This window comes from Cucumis melo, chromosome 4 (assembly GCF_025177605.1).
Source record: "Cucumis melo cultivar AY chromosome 4, USDA_Cmelo_AY_1.0, whole genome shotgun sequence".
Lineage (NCBI taxonomy): Eukaryota > Viridiplantae > Streptophyta > Magnoliopsida > Cucurbitales > Cucurbitaceae > Cucumis > Cucumis melo.
Window position 1 is genome coordinate 16,258,164 of NC_066860.1, and position 26,993 is coordinate 16,285,156.

At 30.7% G+C, this 26,993-nt stretch overlaps 1 long non-coding RNA gene across 2 annotated transcripts; it reads right to left on the reverse strand.

Moving 5' to 3' along the window:
• Positions 1-10,281: 10,281 nt before the first annotated feature.
• On the reverse strand, positions 10,282-12,890 carry LOC103489992 (uncharacterized). Of its 2 annotated transcripts, XR_007820536.1 has the most exons (4): positions 12,014-12,890; positions 11,475-11,873; positions 10,982-11,323; positions 10,282-10,883 (listed from the first exon to the last, which is right to left on the reverse strand). It is a non-coding gene; the product is annotated as an uncharacterized LOC103489992 (long non-coding RNA). The 2 variants fall into 2 exon arrangements; XR_007820535.1 differs by having other exon boundaries at positions 11,475-12,890.
• Positions 12,891-26,993: the final 14,103 nt, after the last annotated feature.

Genomic DNA, 26,993 nt, shown 5'->3' on the forward strand with positions numbered 1-26,993 from the left:
TTTATAAATTTTATAATAATAATAAATAATCACTTCGTAAATTTTTAGTTTAAATTATAATTTTGGTCCTTATGCTCTTGAAAAGATAAAATTTAGTCTTTATGATTTACAACCTAAATTTAGTTGATCTTTTGGTTTGATAAAATCATAGAAAATAGTTTCACTCATGGAGACTATTTATAAAGGTTGTCAAATCATAAGGACTGTATACGAGCTTTGATCTAATAATGGTTAAAATCTAACTTTCTCCAAACAAGATGGATTAAAATTGCAATTTAAACAATTTAATTTTAAAGCAAAAATTTCATTCATAAGTAAATTAACAGTAGCTTATTGTCAACTAGATCTCAGTAGATAAGTAATACTAATTTTATGATTTATAAATATATAGTATGAAACGCATTTAAACATTTTTTTAAAACTAGAATAAAATTTTTAAATATGCCACCAAACATATATTTTATTTGAAAACATAAAGTACAACTTTGTTTTCACTAAATTATTTATTTTCAAATTTTTAGTTTTTAGATTCTCTACCAAAGAAGCTCTAAAGTTCCGATGTTTTGGTGGATCGAAGATATAAATCTTGACCACTTAAATTATCATCCATCTCTCTTTCCGCGCCTCGCCTGTATGCTCTGTCTACAAACAAAAAGGGTACTGTCAAAGATTTTTGGAATCCAATCCTAAAAGATTGGAATATCCATATCAGCCGCCCTCTCCGCTATCATGAAACCAACTTGTGGCACGATATCAAATCTACTCTAACAATGCCTCAGCCAGACAGGGGATCCTCAAAGCCTATTTGGAAGCTAAATTCAAATAATACCTTTGACACTGTATCTGTTAAAAAGGACCTAGACGGAGCTACTTCTGGTTCAACAAACTTCCCACCTAGTCTTTACAAAACTCTGTGGAAGGTGGAGTTCCCAAAAAAATGCAAATTCTTTATTTGGACTCTTATTCATGGCTGCATAAATACCGCTGAACGATTGCAAAAACGTCTTCCAAACTTGTCTCTCAACCCAAATTGGTGCTATATGTGCAACAAGAGCCAAGAGGATATAAACCATCTTTTCATTCACTGCCCCTATACACAGTCGTTATGGAATAGGGCACAGACTCTATTGAATTGGAACAACTCTCTTACTGACGTGATTTCCCTATGTAAGGATATTTGTTCCCTAGATATAAGGACTCAAAGAGGGCTGATAACTTTCAATACCATTGTTGTTCTACTATGGAAAATTTGGTTGGAAAGAAATAGTAGAGTTTTCAAGCAGCAGAAAAAATAAGTTCAAGAGCTTTGGGAAGATATCCTTGCACAAACCGGCTTATGGAGCAGCAAATCTAATCTTTTTTCAAATTATAATTGTAGTTCCATAGCTTTAAACATTTTGGCTTTTGTTTAAAAGGGCTTATCTCTAGCCCTTCTCCTTGCTTCTTGTACTGACTGTTTTATCCATTAATGAAGCGGGAGTGATGAGGGTGCTAAGGGGATGTCCACCTAGTGGAGATGCCCAGGTGCACCCAACTGACCCATCGTATCCTTTATAAAAAAAAAACAAAAAAAAAATTATCATCCATCTAGTTGACAACGGCCAAACAAATGGTTTTGTTTGCTTTTCTTTTTTTTTTTTCAAATTTTTTGGGTCACTTTTGAGTGCTTTGATCTTCCTTTAACATTGTGTATTTGGATGAACCAAAATCAAATCAAAATGGAAAAACAAACAATGAAAAAGATAATGATGTTATGAATATTTTACATTAAAGTCAAATATTATTAGATGTCCATAACCTCTTTAGGTTACAAATTTATCCAATAACCTCTCCATCAATTTTAATTCCATAACTTTCTTGTCCCCTATTTATGTTTGCTTTTGTAACCATTATTCTCGTAACCTTATAAATAGAGGTTGTAGAGATCATTTGTATATACACCACAATTGAGTTCAATTGTCTTCTCTTCTTCCTTTCTTCTCTATTCTTTTCTTTGGTTGTTTCATTGTTTTTTATTTCATAACACGTTATCAGCACAAGTCTCTACTACTTTGAAGGTTTTGTAGAAATTGATTTTAATTCTTGTTAAAGTTGACCGGCTATAATTATTTCCATAGTTTTTGAGGTATTTAGAATCCCGTTCAAGTATGGTGAGTGTTTTAATTTTGGTGACTTTGCATATCTATGTATTTGGTGTATTCATCATTTATCTTCTCACCACCATGATTCATCTTTCTCGAATTTAAACATAAAGTTGAAAGAAAATTAATTTAAACATTTGATAACTAAGTATGCAATATATGTTAATTATGAAATTGTTTGCTAAGGTACATTTGTTATTAGTTTTACAATTTGATTTGATCGAATCGAAAAACTTTACTCATATTTCGATATGTTCGATAAAAGTTGCGTGTACTTTATCTTCATACTTTGGTAGAATGATTAAATAGAAAAATTTGCAATTGCATAGAGTTAATGAAAAACAATCTTTGATTGTTGGTTTCAAGTTACGTATGACATTTCATGGTAAAATTTTGTGATGTTAAATTTTGGGTGCATGAGATATATATATCATGACACATGTGTTGAATAAGTATATATTCAAAATTAAATTCTATTTGAAGTATATGTATATATATGTGTGGGGTTACTATTTTAGACCATAGACAATTTTCGTATTTGTTGAGGAATAAAATTTATGTTTGAGAACCTTAAATAACCTTGTTTTGAGTGATCCAAAATAGAAAAGATATTAAATAATCATGTATTTCTTGACTTTAATTTTTTGGTTAAATCTTATAAAAATTTGTCAAATATGCTATATCATTTTAGATGTATGTTATAAATGTTCTAATGTTATTTAGATTAAGGTGGTAAATCATGCCTTATTTTTAAATATAATTCTTATAATTGAAATATTTGATTGAGATGTTTTTCTAATTAATTTATATGAAAGTTTAATTAGAATATTTGTTTTCCTAATTGGATTTTATTTTACTTGACAAATATTGTGGTAATATTTATCTTCTATATATATACGTTAAGATTATATAATGTTAATGTTGTTTTTCAAATATGAGAATAAATTCTCAATGTTGTCTTTGAAACTTATTTGATTGTTGAATATTTAAATTATTCTCGTGTGAACTTTGTGAATCTTACAAATTTTATATGTAGTGATTATATATATTTGATTAAATTCTCTTATGACAAAGTTTATGAAAATTATGTATAATAGTTAATTACTTCTTAAACTCAATGTTGATTTAATGCACCTGAAGTTGCATAAATCAGTTAGTGCTCATTGTTTTTGCCGTGCACCAGTAGTTGCACATATCAAAACATCTTTGCTCTTACAATATCAATCTGAGAGAAAAAGTTTAAAACATTATATTATATACTGAGCATATGTTTCTATAGAAAAAAAAAATGATAAATTTTGATCAAATAATTTAATTACAGCATGAAGTGAATTTACAATATTTAGTAAGATTGAAATCATGTTAATAGAGAAGAAGTATTTATTTGATTAGAACCATACATATTTATACGAGAATTTTATTTTCCAAATATGTATTGGAAAAAATACAATAATCTTGTACTTGTCATACATTAAGAGTCTATTTGAAAAATTAAAATCCTTAACGATGAAAAGGAGAACAATGTATAAAAGCAAACTTTGAGAAATTATCTGTATCTCTCGAAGAGATCATAGTTTTTATTTTAACCTTATAAATATGATATTATTTGGATATCACAGATTGATTACTTACAATCTCCTGAAGAGATGATTATTCTTTTGCCCATTTATATATATATATATATATATATATATATATATATATATATATATATATATATATATATATATATAGATAGATAGATAGATAGATAGATAGATAGATAGATAGATAGATAGATAGATAGATAGATAGATGAAATATTAGGGTTTCCTTTTAATTTCTTGGAGAGATAAAAATAATTGGTATTTATCTATTGCATATAGTACATCTATGCTTATTATACTTAAAACTAAACAATACATCTTCAAGATTTGATAGTCTTGATATACTTTACTATCTTTGTAAATTTATCAAAGGGAAATTTAGTAAATTGAAAAGGTATATGTTGTAATCGATATCATATCTAGAGAGATTGACCATAAGAATAATATATGATATGCATATATTTTATATAATATTATGCGGGTAGTGCATATAGAAAATTTACCTACTTTTACTTCTCAATTATATTATAAGCACATTCGTGTAATTGATATATATGCAACAATGAACCTGAATTTCATTGATCCAAATATAATTTTGTTTGGCATGAGAGTCATTTTAGGTCAATAATGAAATTAATGTATGATTAAAAATATACACTAACATTTATTGAAGAACTAGAAGATTCTTTTATGTAATAAATTGTCAAGAGGTCTCTTGTTCTTAAGAGGTTAATTATCAAACTCTCACTAGTGAAAATTGAAATTGAAACTCTCATGCTTTTAGAAAGAGATTCATGGTTTATTAATTCTTGTTGGCCGATCCTATTGATGGCAATAGATATACTTATTATTTTGATTTAAGAATGTCAGTGAGTTTGCATCCTAAACATTTGATAATTGATTGAGATAAGTGAACGAACATATTGTAGCATATGTTTGAATAGAAAAGCTTTTAAATTTGTATGAGATCGTGTCTAAGATGATGAAACAATTAAACCCCGGATAGATGATATATTTACTATGCAATTTGCTAGTTCTTATTAATGAGACAATTTTTTTTTCAACATTAGGGGGAGAAATTAAAAAATTGTTGGAAAAAAAATTGAATGAAATGTATACGTATTATCTCATTTTGATCATCATACAAATTATTTTGAACTAGAAGTTCAAAAGATATCTCATTTGGAATAATATGATATCAAATCAAATGTAGATACATTTACAGAACATTTATAATTGTAAGAAAGTGACCGAGTTATAATGGTTACAAAGATACCATCTAAGAATGATATCCTAGTGCAACAAGTTGTCAATACTACACGCTTGAAGCGTGATAGGCAAATGTGAGTTAAAAGAGAAAAATCTTTAAAGAAGAAATAGTCAATTAATGACCAGTTAAGAATATAAATAAGAATATCCTGAATATGAGTACTCATAAGAATCTTAAAGTAAAAAAAAAAAAGGATGGTAAAGAGATCTTGATAAAATTATATGTCATGACAAGAAATGGAACTATACTTAAATAACTTGACAACATTTTTGCATACAAAGTTGCTCACGATATTATTTATGAAAATAAGTAATATATACTTAGACATATTGAACAATGTTGCGACAATACAGAAATGATTGACTTATGTAAAAAGAAACAATTTAATCAAAATAAACTTAAGTTTCAAATCGTGAGAACTAGTTAAACATTTAGAGAATTTCGAACATACAGAATACAAGTAAAGTATTTGTAACAAATAGAAAGTGGGACAAGTTCCATAATAATTATCGAGAACTGGTATTGGTTATATGAGAGATATATATTCTCCTATGGTGGATACAATACCATGAGATATCTAACATATCTTAATGTGTATGCAAAGCTTAACATACACCTTATGGATGTAGTCATTACATATTCATATAAATTTATTAATAATTCTATCTCTGAAGGATTAAAGGTTATAAAATCATATGATTCAATAATAAGAGAGTTATAAAATATTTCAGACGAATATCATCATCTCTTATTACATTTTTGTTGATAAGAGGGTATAAACATAACTCCTATTTGTCCAATTTGATGATTTAAGTAAAAACTCTAGAAGAGATTTCAAAGACAATAGAATTTCTCTAAAAAGAATTTGAGATTATATGTTTTGTCTTAACTTGCAAATAAAGCATAAAGCAAATGAAATTGGACTAGTTATATCTTGAAGAACCATAATTTTAAGAAATAAGTGCACTTATATCTTTACTAGTTTATACACCACTTGTTGTAATATCTTTAGTAATTTTGTAACATAAAAAATAATATTTCTCCAAAAATATTGAAGTAGAACTAAACTATGTATGTTTAATTTAAGAATTATTAGCTCACACTAATTTATTTTATTCTAATAGATCTAATTGCGATCTAGTTGATTATGAAGATGTAGGTTGTTTATCTAACCCATGCGAGTTAGATCTTACACGAGTTACTTAGTACATATAGAAGATTTTTTTCTATTATGGAAGCTTATGAAGCAAATCCGAACAACTACTTTAAATCATGCATCGATATTGATGATATACAAAACTAGCTAAAAGTGTTCTTATATGAAGACAAAGCATCAAATGATGACATCAATATTCAACAAAATTCTTCAAAAGACAACCTGGTAGACTTATTTACAAAGACAATTACCAACTCCGACATTTGAAAAGCTTAAGCACAACATTGAAATGTGACAACTTGAAGAATTCAAGTGATGTCCTCATGAGGGAGAGTAAAAATACTGCATTCTTTTCTTGACTATGGTTTTTCCCATTAGGTCTTCCTAGCAATGTTTTTAATGAGACAATTATTAAAATATATAAAATGATGTACTCTTTTTCCTTCACTAGGATTTTTTTTTTCCACCGGGTTTTTTCCTAGTAAGGTTGTAACGAGACATTTATTTTATATAATATGGACATCTAAAGGGGGAGTGTTATGAATATTTTACATTAAAGTCAAATATTATTAGATGTCCACAACCTCCTTAGGTTACAAATTCATCCAATAACCTCCCCATCAATTTCCATAACTTTCTTATCCCCTATTTATGTTTGGTTTTGTAACCATTATTCTCACAACTCTATAAATAGATGTTGTAGAGATCATTTGTATACACACCACAATTGAGTTCAATTGTCTTCTCTTCTTCCTTTCTTCTCTATTCTTTTCTTTGGTTGTTTATTGTTCTTTATTTTCATAACAAATCACAGTTTATGTTGGCATGAGCAAATAAGAAAAGAAATTCTGTTATATCATATTTTGTCTGTAGCGTGTAATAATTTGTTTACTTATTTATAATTAATTTTAAGGAAACTTTCCTAAATATATCAAAGTACTGAAATATTTACGGCTCGTGTAACAAATCCTATAAATTTAGCCATTTTTTAAATATTCCAGATTTACCCTCCCATCATTTTCTCGTCTCGACGAGTTTTTTATTGTCTTCCTCTGTACTCTTCATGCGAATTCTTTCATCTTTTTTTTTTTTTAAATTTGGGTAACCAAATCTATTTCTTTCTAGTGCATATTTTTCTTCCTCTTTCTTCTTTTTTTTTTTTTTTCATTCACTTCATGCACTGTATCGTCTTTCTTCTTTTCTTTTTTACGTTTAGATTAGGTAGCCAAATCTAAATGATGGTGTATAAAGAATTTGAAAAAATTGGTTAGGCATTTAAATTAGGGTAACCAAAACTAAAAGATTGTACATAAAGAATATTGAAAAAAATCGTTTATACCAAATTTTGAAAAAAAGAATCGTTTAGATTTTGGGAGCTAAATCTAAACGATCGTGTTGCCAAATCTAAACGATCGTGTAGCCAAATCTAAACGATCGTGTAGCCAAATCTAAACGATCGTGTAGTCAAATCTAAACGATCGTGTACCAAATTTTAAAAAAAATGATTCCAAATCTAAACGATCGTGTAGACAAATCTAAATGATTGTGTAACCAAATTAATTAAACGATCGTGTAACCAAATTAAACGATAGAATTAAAAAAACAAATTTAAACGATCGTGTACCAAACAATAGTCAAATCTAAACGATCGTGTACCAAATCGCGTTACCAAATATATTACGCGCATTGTTGACGGGGCATTTTTTGGTATTTTACACGATGGACCTTTGAGTTTTTCCATTTTCGAAATTGTTCTATACAGTGTAAATACTTTGTCGCTTTTTTATATTTTTGAAAAGACCCCTTAATTTTACCTTATGTTGAATTTTTTTTCCTCTTAAAAATGTATCTGATGAAAAATCGAATATCTAATTTTGAAATTTGATACCACAAGCATCAGATCTCACTTAGTTATGTTTACTTTATATTCATGTTTAGGCTACTTTCTTTTTTTCCTGATTCAATATTTTCGTGACAAGTTTTTCTATAACTTTTTATCAATAATTTATAATAAAAGAACATCTTAAGATCTAAATAATATTTTTTATATAAAAATAACTTATAATACAATATTTGAATTAGGATAGGAAAATTGTTTTAAGCAGTAAAACTATTAAAAATATAACAAAATTTTAATTTTCAACGGTGTTAGATCGTAATAGAGACATAGATAGACATACCTATCACCACCTCTCATGGCTTCAAAAGGTAAATTATGCAATAAAAAAAAAAACAAATACACTAAACAAAACTCTAGTTTTAGAGAGTTGCCCCTAAATCCCCCTCACGGTGCTTCGCCCTTGAACCTTGACTTGTTGATTGGGTAGCAAGTTTTCGATACTTGATCATTTTAAAATATTTATAATAGATTCAAAGTATTCCAACACTAAAGTAAAACAAAAAGTGGTCAGTAAGCCTATATTTTGCCAAATTGACAAAATAGAACAGTCTTTATTTCATTTTCGGGCTCATGGATAGAATATTCAGTCAAATAAAGCTCATTTCTTTTTTTTATATTTCAAATTTTATAATGTTACTTTCCTATTCATTACTTGCCATAGGATGAACATTTAAAATAATGACGAAACACTTAAATATATAGTTTTAAAATGAGTAGGACATGTATGAAATGAGCACACTAGCTCGCATGATCAGATCCCTTAAGAATGTGAATGTTACAAAAAAAAATGCTCAAGTTCATCCGGAACAAAAACTTCTTTTCAAATTGTTAGATTCTTGATTTGCCCCCATTCAAAACTTTTAATCACTTCAAGTCTTTCTTTGGAAGCTCATTCATTTTTTTTTTATTTTTACTTTTTATTTCTAGTTTTTAAAAATGAGTGTATTGGATTATTAATTCACCTTATGTTTGCTTTTAAAACAAAAAAAAATATTTTAAATATATCAAAATAAACCAAAATATATAAAATTTTGCTATATTTTGTAAATATTTTCACCAAATTTACCTTTTACAATACTCTCTTTTTTAAAAATTAGGAAGAAAAGCTGAAAATGAAAAAAAAAAAAAAAAAGAAGGAGAAGAAGAAGAAGCTTTTGGTTTTAAATATGTTAAAAAAAGATCGAATTATTATAGACGAAAAAAATAAAATTATTTACAAAATATAACAAAAGATTTGGGGTGGGATTTTAAGGAGAAAAAAGTTAGGAAATTGAGTCAAACCATGGGAATTAGGAGAGTAACCCTTCTTCTCCTCTTTTTTTCCTTTCTTACAACCTTACATTACCCTATCCAAATATCTCACTCAAAATTCTATTATTGTTTCTTAAATTACTACAATCATAACTCTTTCCTCAAACATATATTATTATAACACTATTATTATAATCTCCTAGACACATAGTATCATAATACTACTTTTCATATTCCTTCTCCCAAACACATATTACAATAACACTAGCATTCTCATAATCTTTTTCCCTCATAACTATTTTCCTCCCCCAAACGCACCCTGAGAGTCTACCATTTTGTTTATTAGTGTAAGAGTGAGGAAAGGGTTATGGGGATAGGTTTATGGGGATTTTATGATAAGATGTGTTTGAGGGAAAGATTATGTGGATTGGATTATGTATATTTTTTTTGTTTAGTAGTTCTTTTAATTCACATTGTAGATATACGAAAGAAATTATTATTCCTTTTTTTTTTAAGAAAGAGTCGAACCCCTCTTATTTCAAATTTTTTTTTCTATGTCTAATGTTATTAAATTAGCATACACAGTTATCCAATTTCAAAATAATTTGTTAAAAAATTGTACTAATTTTATTCCAAGTCATTTTTTTACAAATACAAACTAATTTTTGCGTATTTGTAATTAGTGATAGCGTCATACATTTGGTTTTAACATATTTAATTACGTGGTCTAATGCATGCGTCCATATTTATATTCATTAATTAAATTACTTATTACGTAGCACTTGAATGTCATATTGCTCAAATTGTTACTATTTGCCTTAATTTGAAAGAAACTTTGTCAACCGAATTGAAGGGTAAAGGGAGAAAAAGAAAACATGTGCATGAACAGGTATTGTACATATGAAAAAAAAGTTTTCTAAAATAGGAAAACAAATAACAGTCAACAACATATTCCAAGTGAAGTAAGAAAATAACAAGCAAGTCAGTGAAGTAAGGACATAAACTATCTGAAGATGTCTCGTAGGAAAACTGTGTAAAAGGTCTCCCTCTCATGATCAGGCATCTGTACAAAACCCTACATGTCGTCCATACGAGACAACAGGTGCCTTTGCAACAACGCCCTATCCAAGCTGATTAGTTCCGGCATCTCACGCAATAGTGTAAGAATTCTTCGCACACATGGTTATCATTGGCAAAGGCGCGTGCAGGCCACTTGCAATCGTCCTGAGTTGATCATTCGTACTCTCGAGGGTCATATGTATAACTTCAAGCTCGCCCTCTCGCTGGCTTCCCCTCTTCCTCTTTGATCCACTCAATCCAATCCTACTCTCTGACGTGTGAGAAGGTCATGATGCGCGTACATCCTCTTGGACATGTCAATCCCTTAGTTGTACACTGATGAGAACTCCTCGTTCCCATTCGGCATGTCAAATCCCTCATACCCGACAGGCTTGTTAGACCTGACGTCGGCGAATGTCTCAGCGAAACGACCCCTCACCCTATCGCGTTCGAACATATATGCAAGTTCGTCGTAATACGAAAAGAGTTTATTAAGGAGTCCAGTCACTGCAGGATGCGACTGCATAAAAAATAGAACCACTTAAAAGTACTAATAGGAAAATTGTGAAGTAAATGTACACTGCACAAGTAGTGCGACGTTTATATTATTTTCCTTACCCTAACCTAGTTATCAAATACTTTCTTCGCCGTAATTATGCATTTAGTGTCATTGTTTCAGCCGAACGCATTGCACGCTGGCCCCTGCATTTCTGCGATGGCCTGGAATGTCCTCTTAAGTGTCTTTATTCTGCAGTCGATTATAGTGGTTGCGTGGACACACGACATCCAGGAATTTTTTAGCCATCATGCGTACCAGTTAGGCCAAGGTAACCTAGCTGGAATGTACCATTGTCAGATTTTCATTCTCTAGTGGACATCAACTCCACTGAACACTCTATAAGAGTGTCCTCCTCCTTCTTAGTCCATACATGCTTCGGGGCACGAGATGAGGTTGTCATACTGAGAATGACAAATGACAAAAAATACATAAAATGGGTTAGTAATTTCAAAATTCCACATTTACAAGACAGAAATGACTACAAAACAATATTATGACATATAATTTAAATTGGCATAGAACCGATGGGTTCTAATTTTAAAATCGTTTTACCTAAGCATTACGCAACTGTCACTTTGTGAAACATCGCTTCAGCTAATTCATCGTGCCACTGAGACCACTCGTTTGTGATCTCAATGCACTGAATGTCTTATGCAACAATGGTCGTGGCGTACGCGGAGTCGCCCTCGTTCACGTCGTCAATGTCGTCACAATTTGTCTTTTCTGTGTTTACAAAATTGTGCAACAAGCAACATGCTAGGATGATGCGACACTGGACTTGGAGGGGATAGTACGACTTTCCATGAAGTATTGTCGAACAACCCTTCAGAACACCAAAGGCACACTCAATCACATTTCTTGTCGAAGAGTGCTTCATGTTGAAGTACTCCTTTGCATTGGTTGGGCATTTCAAGCACCACGCCACTCTTGCAAGTGGTACGCTGTTGGCCTCTGTATAGGATGAGAAATCCCTCAAAGTTTGGATAACCCACATTGCACATATAATAATATCTTGTTACAAAAATCAATGTTTTATGTGCTTTGAATATGTAAGTACAAAACGACGTGGTTTGATGAAAAATTGTGAATACCATTTGGCACTTGGAGTCTGTTTTATCGTGCAAGGGCATTCTGTAGAATCCACGAGTCGACTGCAGATCTTTCCCAATCGGGGAGAACGTATACGAAATCCCCTTTCGTGTTGCAAACGCTCAGTACATTTGTGGCAATTTTTCCCTTACACGTTCTGAATGTAGGGCGATTAGTTGTAGGCACGTTGACCTTTATGTATGTCCCGTCCAACACCCCAAGGTAATTTTGTAGGTTTAAACAAACACGCTTACATTAGTGGCAGATACTGATAGGTCACATACAAACCACTTGTACTATGCCCACCTCGAAGCACTTCCAACTTAATCATTGTAGTTTGTTATCGGTATAGGTTTCTTTATCAACTCGTAGTGGAGTCGTAGCACATAGCCAATAAGACGAGGTTAAAATGTCGAGATACTGTCTCACCCGACCGTACAAATTCTCGTTGAATTATGTGATTCTTCACGTCATGGGTAAGGACTTGCAAGAACATCACAACCATTTCCTCAACATCAACAATCTTTGTCAACGAAAGACCAGCTACAGTCCTAAGTAAATGGCATAGAATTGCAAATATTCGTTTGTCCATGCGTGTGCTTTGTCGACACACAAGATCAAACTCGTGTATCATGCGAGAGTACGCAAGCTACCTAATTATATGCCTAGTACTGTACAGGGTTTGTGGAAGACGCTTATTATCTTTCATTAGTAGCTCCAACGTTTGGAGTATCTGATGTTGTGCCAGTGTGAACGCAGTTAGAACTCCAAGAATGGTTTGTTGATCAATTTCAAAGTTCCTAGAATTTCCTAAAAAATATTTACTAAGTCTATTAGTACACTATCTATATACATTGTCAAAAGATCCCTAATGAACAAAAAAATCCCTGTTGCACATAAAGACAAATTCTAAAATAATGCACTTATGTGTTACGTGTCATGTTTGAAATAATAAATATAATTTGATTCAAAGCTTAAAAATTTTGTAACATTTATTGAAAGCTTATCAAAAAGCAAAATTGTAGAAACATATGAAAATTGTTTGCTTCTAGTTAGTCATTTATTGTAACATAAGACAAATAACTTATTTCAAACATTCTTTTTAAAAGACGTGTAACGGTTAAATTTTTTAAAATTGTAACTACAATTCTATGTGTGATAGTGAATGAGGTCTTTTAAAAATAGTATGTGCTACAATTACTACTCCACTATGTTTTTAACAGCCAATGTTTGATATTCATCAAAACTTATGACAATTAGTTAAACAAATTTAAGAATGCTCTTAAATATGTAATAAATTACCTCTTAAATATACTTAATTTAATGACTATCCAAACTTAGTGGCATATTTTAAAAACAACCATTTAAAACTTTGTTAACTTAAAAAAAATGTGAAGTTCTCATTTGTATTACTTAGAATGAATGGAATTCACATTATAGCCTATTATTGTTATGATACGGTAGTAGGAATTTTTTTTTAAAAAAAAAAAGTTGTCAAATAATTGGTTAGAATAAAGTGAGTTCTACTAATGAAAATGTAGAGATTGGTATGGTAATTTTGGAAAGAAAATGTATTGCATGTGAATGTAAAAAATAAACACAAATTTCAAACGTAAAATGAAACAAAATAATAAGAAATTCATTAAAACGATGAAATGTCCATGAAAAAAATTAATTACAAAACTGATAGTTTGTAGTCTAAAAATGGAAATAAAGTACATAATTTTAATAGTAATGAAAAAAAAAAAAGCAATACAATATGAACATTGAATCTACAAATGGCTAATCTAATACCTCTTACAAGGATGGGATGACTGCAGACATTCTGCAAAGAAAAAAAAGTTACGATACAAGAAATGTTGAAAACATGACAATTTTTTTAAATGCAGCATAATTGAAGAAAAATAGAGCAGAAAAGGAAGGATTGCATACCTTGTACTTAGAAGCAAGAACCCGGAATTAAGATTCTAACATGTAGGTTAAAACCAACAACATTGAAACGTAAAAATCATTTTTGAAAACACGTGTTAAGTAGCCTCAGAGTTTAGAAATTAGTTCAATAAGTTGAATCATATTTCATTGTTATGGAAACATCAATTACGAGGGATGAAAAACAAAGAAAGCATATGACCAGCCAAATGAAAGGGTACAGAATGCACGCAAGCCATGAAAGAAAATGAATAACAATAAGTACAAAACACAGAAAAATGGTAGAAGGAAATATGTAAATATATGGAATGAACTTAAAAAAGAAGGCAAGAACATACGTGAGTACGAAAAATGAAATATAGAATGTAGGTGAGAAAACAAGGCAGAAACATATGTGAGAAAATAAGGTAGAAACATACGTGAGAAAACAAGGCAAAAACATAGGTGAGAAAAGAAGACAGAAACATAGGTGAAAAAACAAAGCAGAAACATAGGTGAGAAAACAACGCAAAAACATAGGTGAGAAAACAAGGCAGAAATATAGGTGAGAAAACAAGGTAGAAACAAACATTATAGAAAAAAATATGGAAAGTTTAGAAGCATTTACCTACAAAAGACAAATTTCCAAAACAAAGGAAGAAGGCAACAAATGAGAAATAGAGGTGGTAAATGATAAGAGGAGATAAGGTTTATATAGGGGGAGATGGAGAGTAAATATTCACATAAATGACAACTGTAACGCCCCAAAAATTAAGATAATTTATTGGGCGTTATTTTAAATCCATTTAATGAGAATTATTTGATTTAGGTGGGAATTGAAATTAATTAAATATTTCTTGGATGAATATTTAATTAATTAAAGGTTTTGGCATGTGGTGTTTGTTAAGTTTTTGTTTAAATGGTAGGTTAAGAAGATTAAGTAAAGTTGTGGATTTTTAGTGTTGTTGGAGTTGAATTTAATTAAATAATTATGGAGGTTATTTAATTAAATTGTCGGGTGGAAAGTTTGTTAGAGATTCAATAATTATATGTATATGTGGAAATATATATATAATTATTATGTCAAAGGAAAAGATAATTATATTTGTTGAAATATAATTATTTAAGGAAAAGATAGTTGTATTTTGGGGAAAGAATATTTATTAAAGGAGAAAAAGTAAAATAATTATATTTTGGGAAAATATAATTATTTGTAAAAGGATAATTACTTTGGAGAAAAATAAACAATAATTAATTATTGTGGGAGATAATTAATTATTTTGGAGAAAGATAAATAATAGTTAATTATTGTGGAAGATAATTAATTACTTTGGAGAAAGATAAATAATAATTAATTATTGTGGAAGATAATTAATTATTTTGAAGAAAGATAAATAATAATTAGTTATTGTGGATGATAATTAATTATTCTGCAGAAAGATAAATCTTGATTCTGGAGTGAAGTTGTTATGGTTGGGTTAAGATAATTCATGTTGGAAATTATGAGTGATTTATTGGAAAAGATTTGATTGATTTAAATAAATTGAGGACTTAAGTTAATTTGAGATTTTGGAGGGAAAAGTTAGTTTTGGTGGAATTGTAATTAATTGAGTATATATATATATGGATATATATATATTTAATTAATAATTTGGAAAAGTGTAGTTAATTATATTATGGAATATAATTATATTTATTTGGAAAAGAAAATAATTCATGAAGAGAGAGATGATTGGTTTTGATTGGACGAAAAAGATATATATTTATAAGAGAGAATAATGGTTTAAATAAATATATATTTATTGTAGATTTTGGTGAGAGAAAAATAATAATAATAAAGAAGTATTATTATTATTACTAATGGTTATAAATGCCTAAGATTAAGGCATTGATTTAGGAAAGATAATGGGAATAAAGATATATGTATATTTTTGGTATTATATATATATCCTAAAAGGAAAAGGAAAAGAAAATAATAATAATAAATATTATTGTTATTATGATATATATATATATATATATATCCTAAAAGGAAAAGGAAAAGGAAATAATAATTATTATTATTATTGTTATTATTTGGGTCTATAAATAGATTGGAATGCTTAAGTTGGAAAATAAAGGAAAAAGAAAAAGGTTCTTCATCTTCTTCTCTAAGATAACCCTCTGCTGTCACCGCCTCAGTTGAAGTTAAGATTGGTCTCTTTGGAAGCTTGAGGATTTAAAGTGATGAATTTTTCATCAAGGATAAGAGGATTTTTCCAACCTTCATTTGAATAACCTTGGTAAGCCAAAGAAATTAAATTAATATTTTATTAATTTAATTTTGTATCTATTTGAGATTTCTTTAAAGGTTCAATTGGCTAAACATTTTAAGATTTAAATCTTGGATTTTTCCCAATCAAGGTTGAATTGGTTTCAACCTCCTTTTTTTTAGAAAGTTAATTAATTTGGGAAAATTTTGGATGTTAGCCAATTGCTAATTTCATTAATTAAGATACTAAGTGTTCCTTTTATGATTAGGATCAAGTTAATTGGAGAATTTTACTGTCAACTAGGGAGTACCTTTGTTTGGCTAAAATCTCCAGGTAAGAGATTCTCCTACTAGACCTTCGAACTGAATTCAAGAGACCGCATGTAATTATGATTATGCATTGATGGTAGCTAAAATGCATAATTTGATGATAATGATTATACTGAGATTATGATGATAGTTGATGTTGATGATGATGACTGAGATTATTATGTTGATGATTGATGATGATGACCGATGTTATGTTAATGACCGGTAGTATGCTGTTGATGACTGTTGATGATTGTTAATGCATGATATATTAATCACATGATTAAGGACGTTAAGATTAATACTCATGCCATGTTATGATGTTATGTTATGCTACATGCTATGGATAGGGTGTTCTGTTAACTTTGTCTATTAGAGTCGTACCTGCATGGGTGTCCTTCGGGATCACCACCTATTTAGGACTGTGTGGTTCGACGGGACGCCAGTCTAGCATGGATATAGATATGATTCGAGTGATTCGACGGGGTCCTCGCATCCCGATTGTCTTAGTGTTACCCTCGGGTTCACTACAGACCAGCATGTCCTAGGTGCTCCCTCGGGACACCGAAGACCAGATTTTCGTTCCTACGGGAGCGCATGTTGCACGTGTTCGGGAACGTGCCAGAGATTGGGTACCATTTTCAGGACTCTAATGGGAAGTTAACAGACACCTAGCGGGACTAGTAGTAGGTCCCTTACTGAGTATATGTTTATACTCACTCTTTCTATGTTTAACATTTCAGGCGAAGGTAAAGGTAGAGGAAAGCTGGCGAGCGACAAAGAAGGATCCGTGACATGCCATATAGGGACTCAGTTTTGCTTCCGCGTTTATGTTTCAGTGTTTTAATATTCCGTTTTTAATGAAAAATTTATTCTTCCCTCGTTCCAAAAAGTGTCCTTGTCATCGTTTCTTTTTAGTAACGACCTCAGCTTAGTATAAAGAGTTGGGTCGTTACAGTTGGTATCAGAGCGTCAGCTTTTAGGTTCTGTAGACTAACTTACGATGTGAGTCTTTGATTTTGTCCCTATGGCTATTACGGTCCTTCGTCACTCGCCAGGTATGTATTTTATGATACATGATTATGAATATGCACGTGACCTTGCCTGTATTAAACTAGAACTGCATGAATGTTATGATTTAAATGGTGATGGTTTTGGTGTTGAAGTTTAGGAAAAATGTTGCCACGTAGAGGTGCTCAAAGGGGTGATTGAGTAGGCAAAAGAGTTGGACGTGTTCAGCGTGATGAACTGCTTTGTGACTGGATATCTAAGACATTAGTTATGTTGGTGGTTTTAAAGGAAACTAAAGGCATGGTTAAGTTCAAGTATATCAAACACATTTGACGGTGTTTAGAATTGAGTTGCTGGAGAAGGAACAAAGTAAACTTTAGTGCATAGTTATTTTGGTGAGATTTCAAGAAATTGTTTTGAGTTTACCATGAAGGATAAGTTACATCTAGTTTAAAGTACAAGTGATGAAATAACGAATTTCTTTTGAATAACTAGTTAAGTTGATGTCATTAAAGAAAGCAATAGTTGGACATGAGTTTGAACTTTATCAAACAAGAAAAGAGAAATTAGTGACTTCTAAAGATTGCTAAATGGTGGAGAATACCTTTTTGGTCGAAGTTTGAAGTTGGAAAATAGAACGTAGTTTTTGAAGGTTTATGAATTAAGTTTTACTTGGATAAGTGTAAAGGAAAGAAAAGTGTTTGAGAAAAGTAATATTTTGTCAAGTGAAGTAAAGCATTGCGCAACATGAGAGTTGCACTTAGGAAAATATTATGGCAAAGTTACCAAGTTGACAATGCTACTTAGGAACAAGAGTATGACAAGAGAGCTCGATACTCGAAATTGTTCAAGAACTAAAACTTTCGAGGACGAAAGTTTCTTAGCGAGGGAAGATTGTAACACCCAATAAATGTAAGGAACTTATTATGGGTATTACATTAAGTGGACTTCAAAGTTAAGGAATATATTTGGTGTTTTGTGTTAGATTAATTAAATATATATACATGGGTGTGTATATTTAATTAAAGATTTTGGAATTTGGTAGAATTTGTTATTAATTAAGACGTGAGAGCCAAGTATCCCAAGCTGTTCAAAGATTAGAACTTTCGAGGACGAAAGTTGTTAAAGGAGGGAAGATTGTAACGCCCCAAAAATTAAGATAATTTATTGGGCGTTATTTTAAATCCATTTAATGAGAATTATTTGATTTAGGTGGGAATTGAAATTAATTAAATATTTCTTGGATGAATATTTAATTAATTAAAGGTTTTGGCATGTGGTGTTTGTTAAGTTTTTGTTTAAATGGTAGGTTAAGAAGATTAAGTAAAGTTGTGGATTTTTAGTGTTGTTGGAGTTGAATTTAATTAAATAATTATGGAGGTTATTTAATTAAATTGTCGGGTGGAAAGTTTGTTAGAGATTCAATAATTATATGTATATGTGGAAATATATATATAATTATTATGTCAAAGGAAAAGATAATTATATTTGTTGAAATATAATTATTTAAGGAAAAGATAGTTGTATTTTGGGGAAAGAATATTTATTAAAGGAGAAAAAGTAAAATAATTATATTTTGGGAAAATATAATTATTTGTAAAAGGATAATTACTTTGGAGAAAAATAAACAATAATTAATTATTGTGGGAGATAATTAATTATTTTGGAGAAAGATAAATAATAGTTAATTATTGTGGAAGATAATTAATTACTTTGGAGAAAGATAAATAATAATTAATTATTGTGGAAGATAATTAATTATTTTGAAGAAAGATAAATAATAATTAGTTATTGTGGATGATAATTAATTATTCTGCAGAAAGATAAATCTTGATTCTGGAGTGAAGTTGTTATGGTTGGGTTAAGATAATTCATGTTGGAAATTATGAGTGATTTATTGGAAAAGATTTGATTGATTTAAATAAATTGAGGACTTAAGTTAATTTGAGATTTTGGAGGGAAAAGTTAGTTTTGGTGGAATTGTAATTAATTGAGTATATATATATATGGATATATATATATTTAATTAATAATTTGGAAAAGTGTAGTTAATTATATTATGGAATATAATTATATTTATTTGGAAAAGAAAATAATTCATGAAGAGAGAGATGATTGGTTTTGATTGGACGAAAAAGATATATATTTATAAGAGAGAATAATGGTTTAAATAAATATATATTTATTGTAGATTTTGGTGAGAGAAAAATAATAATAATAAAGAAGTATTATTATTATTACTAATGGTTATAAATGCCTAAGATTAAGGCATTGATTTAGGAAAGATAATGGGAATAAAGATATATGTATATTTTTGGTATTATATATATATCCTAAAAGGAAAAGGAAAAGAAAATAATAATAATAAATATTATTGTTATTATGATATATATATATATATATATATCCTAAAAGGAAAAGGAAAAGGAAATAATAATTATTATTATTATTGTTATTATTTGGGTCTATAAATAGATTGGAATGCTTAAGTTGGAAAATAAAGGAAAAAGAAAAAGGTTCTTCATCTTCTTCTCTAAGATAACCCTCTGCTGTCACCGCCTCAGTTGAAGTTAAGATTGGTCTCTTTGGAAGCTTGAGGATTTAAAGTGATGAATTTTTCATCAAGGATAAGAGGATTTTTCCAACCTTCATTTGAATAACCTTGGTAAGCCAAAGAAATTAAATTAATATTTTATTAATTTAATTTTGTATCTATTTGAGATTTCTTTAAAGGTTCAATTGGCTAAACATTTTAAGATTTAAATCTTGGATTTTTCCCAATCAAGGTTGAATTGGTTTCAACCTCCTTTTTTTTAGAAAGTTAATTAATTTGGGAAAATTTTGGATGTTAGCCAATTGCTAATTTCATTAATTAAGATACTAAGTGTTCCTTTTATGATTAGGATCAAGTTAATTGGAGAATTTTACTGTCAACTAGGGAGTACCTTTGTTTGGCTAAAATCTCCAGGTAAGAGATTCTCCTACTAGACCTTCGAACTGAATTCAAGAGACCGCATGTAATTATGATTATGCATTGATGGTAGCTAAAATGCATAATTTGATGATAATGATTATACTGAGATTATGATGATAGTTGATGTTGATGATGATGACTGAGATTATTATGTTGATGATTGATGATGATGACCGATGTTATGTTAATGACCGGTAGTATGCTGTTGATGACTGTTGATGATTGTTAATGCATGATATATTAATCACATGATTAAGGACGTTAAGATTAATACTCATGCCATGTTATGATGTTATGTTATGCTACATGCTATGGATAGGGTGTTCTGTTAACTTTGTCTATTAGAGTCGTACCTGCATGGGTGTCCTTCGGGATCACCACCTATTTAGGACTGTGTGGTTCGACGGGACGCCAGTCTAGCATGGATATAGATATGATTCGAGTGATTCGACGGGGTCCTCGCATCCCGATTGTCTTAGTGTTACCCTCGGGTTCACTACAGACCAGCATGTCCTAGGTGCTCCCTCGGGACACCGAAGACCAGATTTTCGTTCCTACGGGAGCGCATGTTGCACGTGTTCGGGAACGTGCCAGAGATTGGGTACCATTTTCAGGACTCTAATGGGAAGTTAACAGACACCTAGCGGGACTAGTAGTAGGTCCCTTACTGAGTATATGTTTATACTCACTCTTTCTATGTTTAACATTTCAGGCGAAGGTAAAGGTAGAGGAAAGCTGGCGAGCGACAAAGAAGGATCCGTGACATGCCATATAGGGACTCAGTTTTGCTTCCGCGTTTATGTTTCAGTGTTTTAATATTCCGTTTTTAATGAAAAATTTATTCTTCCCTCGTTCCAAAAAGTGTCCTTGTCATCGTTTCTTTTTAGTAACGACCTCAGCTTAGTATAAAGAGTTGGGTCGTTACAACAACACCAAGAAAAGACAAAGAGAATCTCTACAAAATCAGGCTAACAGATAAGTCCAACCATAGTCAAAGGTAGATATTGGAAGCTACAAAAAAAAAGTACACCACGAAAATATAAGACAATATGTTGAAGGGACAGAACAATCAGCACCAAAAATGGTTATTTTCCCAAATATATTAGCGAGTAAAATACACACTGAAAAAAAATTTCATCACAGTGAAGAAGGCACGAGAATTAATACATTTCAGACCAAATAAATGATATATTTCACACAAACGAAACAATATAAAAAAATAAGTTTGTAAATATGCATAAATAAAACATGAATCGCATTTGATATAAACTAAAATCAATACAGGAGAATAGCCTATATGCATCAGTGAATGGAAATGTACCGAAATGACTACACCAAAGTAGAAACGAAATCAATGTATGGAATACACAAGAAATCAGTTGAAATAAATCAGGTAATCCCAAAGTAGCGAAATCAGTGAGTGAAAATCAACCACAAAATGTATGAAATATAACATGGATTTAGATGTATGTGCATACAGGTACTCATCATTGGCTTGTTTGAAAAAATATAGGATTCAAACAGAAGAATACCTCCCTACCATGCTCGATTTAGACCAATTGCCAGCGAAGACCAAGAAGCACCTGTTCTACATTAGTGAACGACAAGCTGAAATGACAAGTTTAACACTAAGTGGCAAGTGGGTTACATCGAGCGCAAGGAAGACTTGCTTCAAGGGGAAAAGGCACATGCATGTTCACAGAGAACACGCAAAAAAGAGAAAACCGAAAGGGATTTGGAGGCAGCGCCTATGGAGGGCCGCCTTCAACAAACCCACTTTCGTTTTCGCATAGTGAGAGAGATGAATGAGAGAGATGTAGATCGGCGTTGGGATCATTGTAGGAAACCCCTTTTTGATGGAAACGGGGATATAGTTTTTCGGCCAAAAATTCTTTATCGGCTAAACTTCCGTTCAAGGAATTGACGAAAATCGAAAATGGAAGAGAATAGGGAGAAGAATAAAGCCCAGAAATCAGAAGCCGAAGAAGAAGAAACACGGGTTGAAGGGTAGATATTAAAAGGGGTTTTCAGAAAAAATAATGCAAGGAAATTACAAGGAATCGACTGAAATTGAAAATAGAATAGAATAGAGAGAATAATCAAGGAAGTGAAAGAAGAAGATAACTGAAAGGAGGTAGAAACACGTGTTGAATGGAGGCGGAAACACACGTTGAAAGGAGGTAGAAACACGGCTTGAAGAGAGGGTTTTTGGCATACTCAATTTGGAAGAAGAAATGGATAAAACAGGATTATGGAAACCCTAAAACCAGGGTTTCCATAATCTTTGAACCAAACGGGGGTTAGGGTTGGGATAGTCTAAGCCCACAGTGATAACCCTAACTCCTAACAGGACCTTAAGGTGCGTTCGGGGGAAGGAAAGAGTTACGAGGGAAAAGAATTATTAATAATCCTAGGATAATCCTAGTGTTATGATAATATGTTTTTGGAGGAAAGATTATTATTGGTAGTGTTATAGTAATATGTGTTTGGGGGAAAGAATACAAAAGGTAGTGTTATGATAATATGTGTTTGGAGGAGGGATTATGATAGTAGTGTTATAATAATATGTGTTTGGGAGAAAGGTTATGATTGTAGTCATTTAAAAAATAATAATAGAATTTGGATTGTGTTAGTTGGATAGGGTAATGTAGGGTTGTAAGAAAGTAAAATAGAGAATAAGATAGGTTTATTTAAAGATCATGATAACCTTAATCTCCATTTATCATAATCCTTGGGCCAAACACGGTTTGGCCCAATTTCCTAATCCTTTTCCCCTTAAAACCTCACTCCAAACACACCCTTAATATTTTGTTATTTTTTAAAAAAAGTTCCAAAAGATAGTAACTGACTTTTTTTTTTTAATTAATAAACAAAAACCTAAAAACATAATTAAAGAAAAAAAAAAGAAAAGGAGAAAAAGCAAGAAGCAAAAACAGAAATGGTTACATTTGCATTCAACTTGTTTGGTCTTGAGTTATTTGTGTTTTTAAAAATACGCGTTACCCGAAGGAAAGGACGTCATTACTTTAGTATTTAGGTAATAAAACAAGAAAAGGACAAAAAACGCGTTGTTTGGTGAGACTGACTGAGCCCCATACCTTTGACCGTCAATGCAGCCGTGGGTCATATTGAATTGACCTCTTCTTTCCCCTTTTTGGAGCTTCAACTTTTCCTTTTTCTTTCCTTTAAGATGACGTGGACATGTTGACGTTGTCTCCCTGCCTTATAAATATAATAATGATTAAAGTTTGAAATTGGATTTTCATCACATACTTTTCTTCTTTTCTTTCTAAAACAAATTTCTCATCACATTCCATTCACCCAATCCTTCATTATTTAATATAATTCTCAGTACTATTGCTTTCACACATGTTTAAAAACAATATTTATTCTTTTCTAAATTTGTCTATTGTCCCTTTGTTGTTAAACATTATTTTTTTTTTCATTTTTTATGTAGTTTCATCCGTTAAATTTTATGTTTAATAATATTTTCTAACTTTTAATTTTATGTCTTTTTTTTATTAAAAATTTGAAAATTTAATACTATCACAAAAACACATTAACAAAACTCTACCTATTTTCAAATATCATTCATCCTAATCCTTTTTATGAATATCAAAATTATAATTTTATTTATACTAATTAAGATATTAAATAAAAGATCATAGCATTTAACTTTATATCCTTTCAATTATTATAAAATACATAACATTATATGAATATATAATTTTTTAAACATTTAATTTTATAACTTTTGGATTTGTCTAAACAATTTTTCAACTTTCAATTATTGCATCTCTTCAACTTATTCATGTGATTAAATTTTGACTTTTTGGTTCGTATTAATCTCTCTCATCTTTTAAATAAATCTAACTTTTATTTATGGTTATTGAATTTTATTAACTTATCTAACTTGGATGGTTGATTTTTTTGTCGGTCTTTTTAGACCCTAATATGAAATTTTCCTTAAATTGAAAAAAAATATCTCATAACTAAACTATATACCATAATTTTCTAAAAAAAAGTCATATGGTATTAATTACTTTTTGGAAACAAAGAACTATTTCCTTACACTTTATAACGAACAAACAAATAAGTACATGTTAACACAAAGAAATAAGTAAGCACATGTTAACACAACTCCACACTATAAAAAAAATGTGAAGTTAATAGTACGTTTTATTATTTGAGTTATTATATCTAAAACAAAGCTACTTAATTAGTATTAATTTACCAAACAAGGTAACCAATTAATACGTTCATGTCTAAAATTAAAATGTTCTGGACACTAATTTTTTCATGTCTAAAGTTAAAATGTACTGGGACACTCCTTCCACAAATTTATTTACTTTTGCAAAAATAGTAAAAAAGCTCCATCCACGTGATTTACTTTACTTAATACACCAATTATATATATTTGATATACATTTGATACATCAAATATTTGGATTTATGGCAAAATATTTTGAATTTTGTTAAAATATTATATTTGAGAAAAGAAAAATATAAATTTGTTGTAAAAATATAAGTCTTAAAGGCATACTACTACGACTCAAACTAAAATAATCTACCGTCAAACACAAACTATTATGCCCCAACTATAATAACCTAGGACTATAATAACTCACTATTTGCCTTAAACGCTCGTCTAAAAGGCATTTCACGTTTTTTATGTTTTAAAGTTGAAAATATATCAACTCATTTACAAAAATGTCACATTGCTTTATTCACCAATATGTCATTAAGCATATTTACTTAAGTGTCCACTACAAGAAAAATGACTTTCCATGACACTTCTAAAGAAGAGAATTTGAGAGGAGAAAAGAAAAATTGTTATAATATGTGAAAATGCACTTTTTTGGCGGGAAAAGACGTTTTCGGAAATTCTTTTCCGTGACAGTTATTTGGTGTCATAAAAGGATTTAGAATTTATTAAAATAAAAAATCCTCAAATTTATTAAATTAATTGATTAAAACATAAAATCCCTAATTTCTCAACCCCTCCCATTTGCGCGGTCGCCTGTCTCCTTCCATCTTCTACGTCCGACTCACGCACTTCCAGCCTGATTTGTCTTCCGCCCCCGGTCAGAATTCCGCGCGCCAGCCCCGATTTCTCTTCCGCCACGATTTGTCTTTCGCCCATGGTCGGAGTTTCGATCCCCAGCCCAATCTTCCACCAACAGTCCTCCTTTCCCGCGCCCAGCCCAATCTTTCGCCAGTCGTCCTTCCACACACGGTTGTAATTCCGCCCACGGTTGGAGTTCCACGCCCAGCCTAGTCCCAATTTCTCTTCCACCTACCTAGTCAAACTTCCGCCCACGGTTCGTTATTGGCCCACTGTTCCACCTCTACCCAATCTTTTGCCATATTTCTCTTCCGCCCACACAGTCAGACTTCCTCATGATGGGATGCGGTATTTTGATAGCTTAGAGGTTTTTTATGCTAGTAACAATCAATTTGTTTGCATCATACCGAACTTCAATTTTGTGGTCTCTCTACAAACGGTAATACTTGGAAGAAACAAGTTTTCGAGGTCACTTCCAGAAGCTCTCTTACGAGATAGGTCAATGCTCTTGACCGAATTAGATCTTAACCTTAACCAGCTTCAAGGTATTCACATACTATGTTGCCTATATGCTCTTTCTGGATTATTTAAATTGTAATTGATACTTGATTGTTAATACCAAACTTTCAAGTTTGATCTTCTTAAGAAATTGCACGTTGTTTTTCATAAATATTTGTGTTGCCATAGTAAAACTAGAGATACCTTCAAGGAACAAAATGGTAATACCATAAAATTTTTGTATATCCTATGTTAATTAAGTTAAAATTCACGTCATTCGTGTATTGAGCGACAGTTACTTAGACAATGAATTAAAGATGATTTCATCTTCTTTTTACATTTTGGAATTAAGAGGGAAGAAATGATAAAGTTAAGAAAACAACTGTTTTCTAATCCAACAATTGAGTTATGGGTTACAACTTCAATATATCATTGACCTTGCTTCTTTTGCTTTCTAATGTGATTCTTTAGCCATTTAAAATTATTCTATGAAATGAAACTCTTAGCGTTCCCTGTTTGCTTTTTCAAACAAATCATACAGTTTGATAATAGCATACAACCGACCGTCTGTCTTCCGCCTACGGTTCGTCATCGGCCCACTGTTCCACCTTCGCCCAATCTTCTAACAACGCCCACACTTCAACCGATGAGTTCTCAACTCCGCACACTCCTCCTCACAAATTGTTGTCCATTTAACGTTAGCATATGGTCACTGATCATGTCATAGTGTGTAGTTTGTATGCAATATTTGACCATTGAGATGCAAAAATACAGTAGGATTGTTTAACATCGATAGGTTGAGATAACTATGCATATGATGAGAGAAAGGGAGTTGGTATTTACGTATATTTGTTTCTTCACTACAAATTGTTAATGTGTCCTTTAATCCTTGTTGGTATGCAATATTTGACCATATTTGACCATTGAGATACAAATTGTCAATGTCCTCCAAAGTGTCTAGTTTTT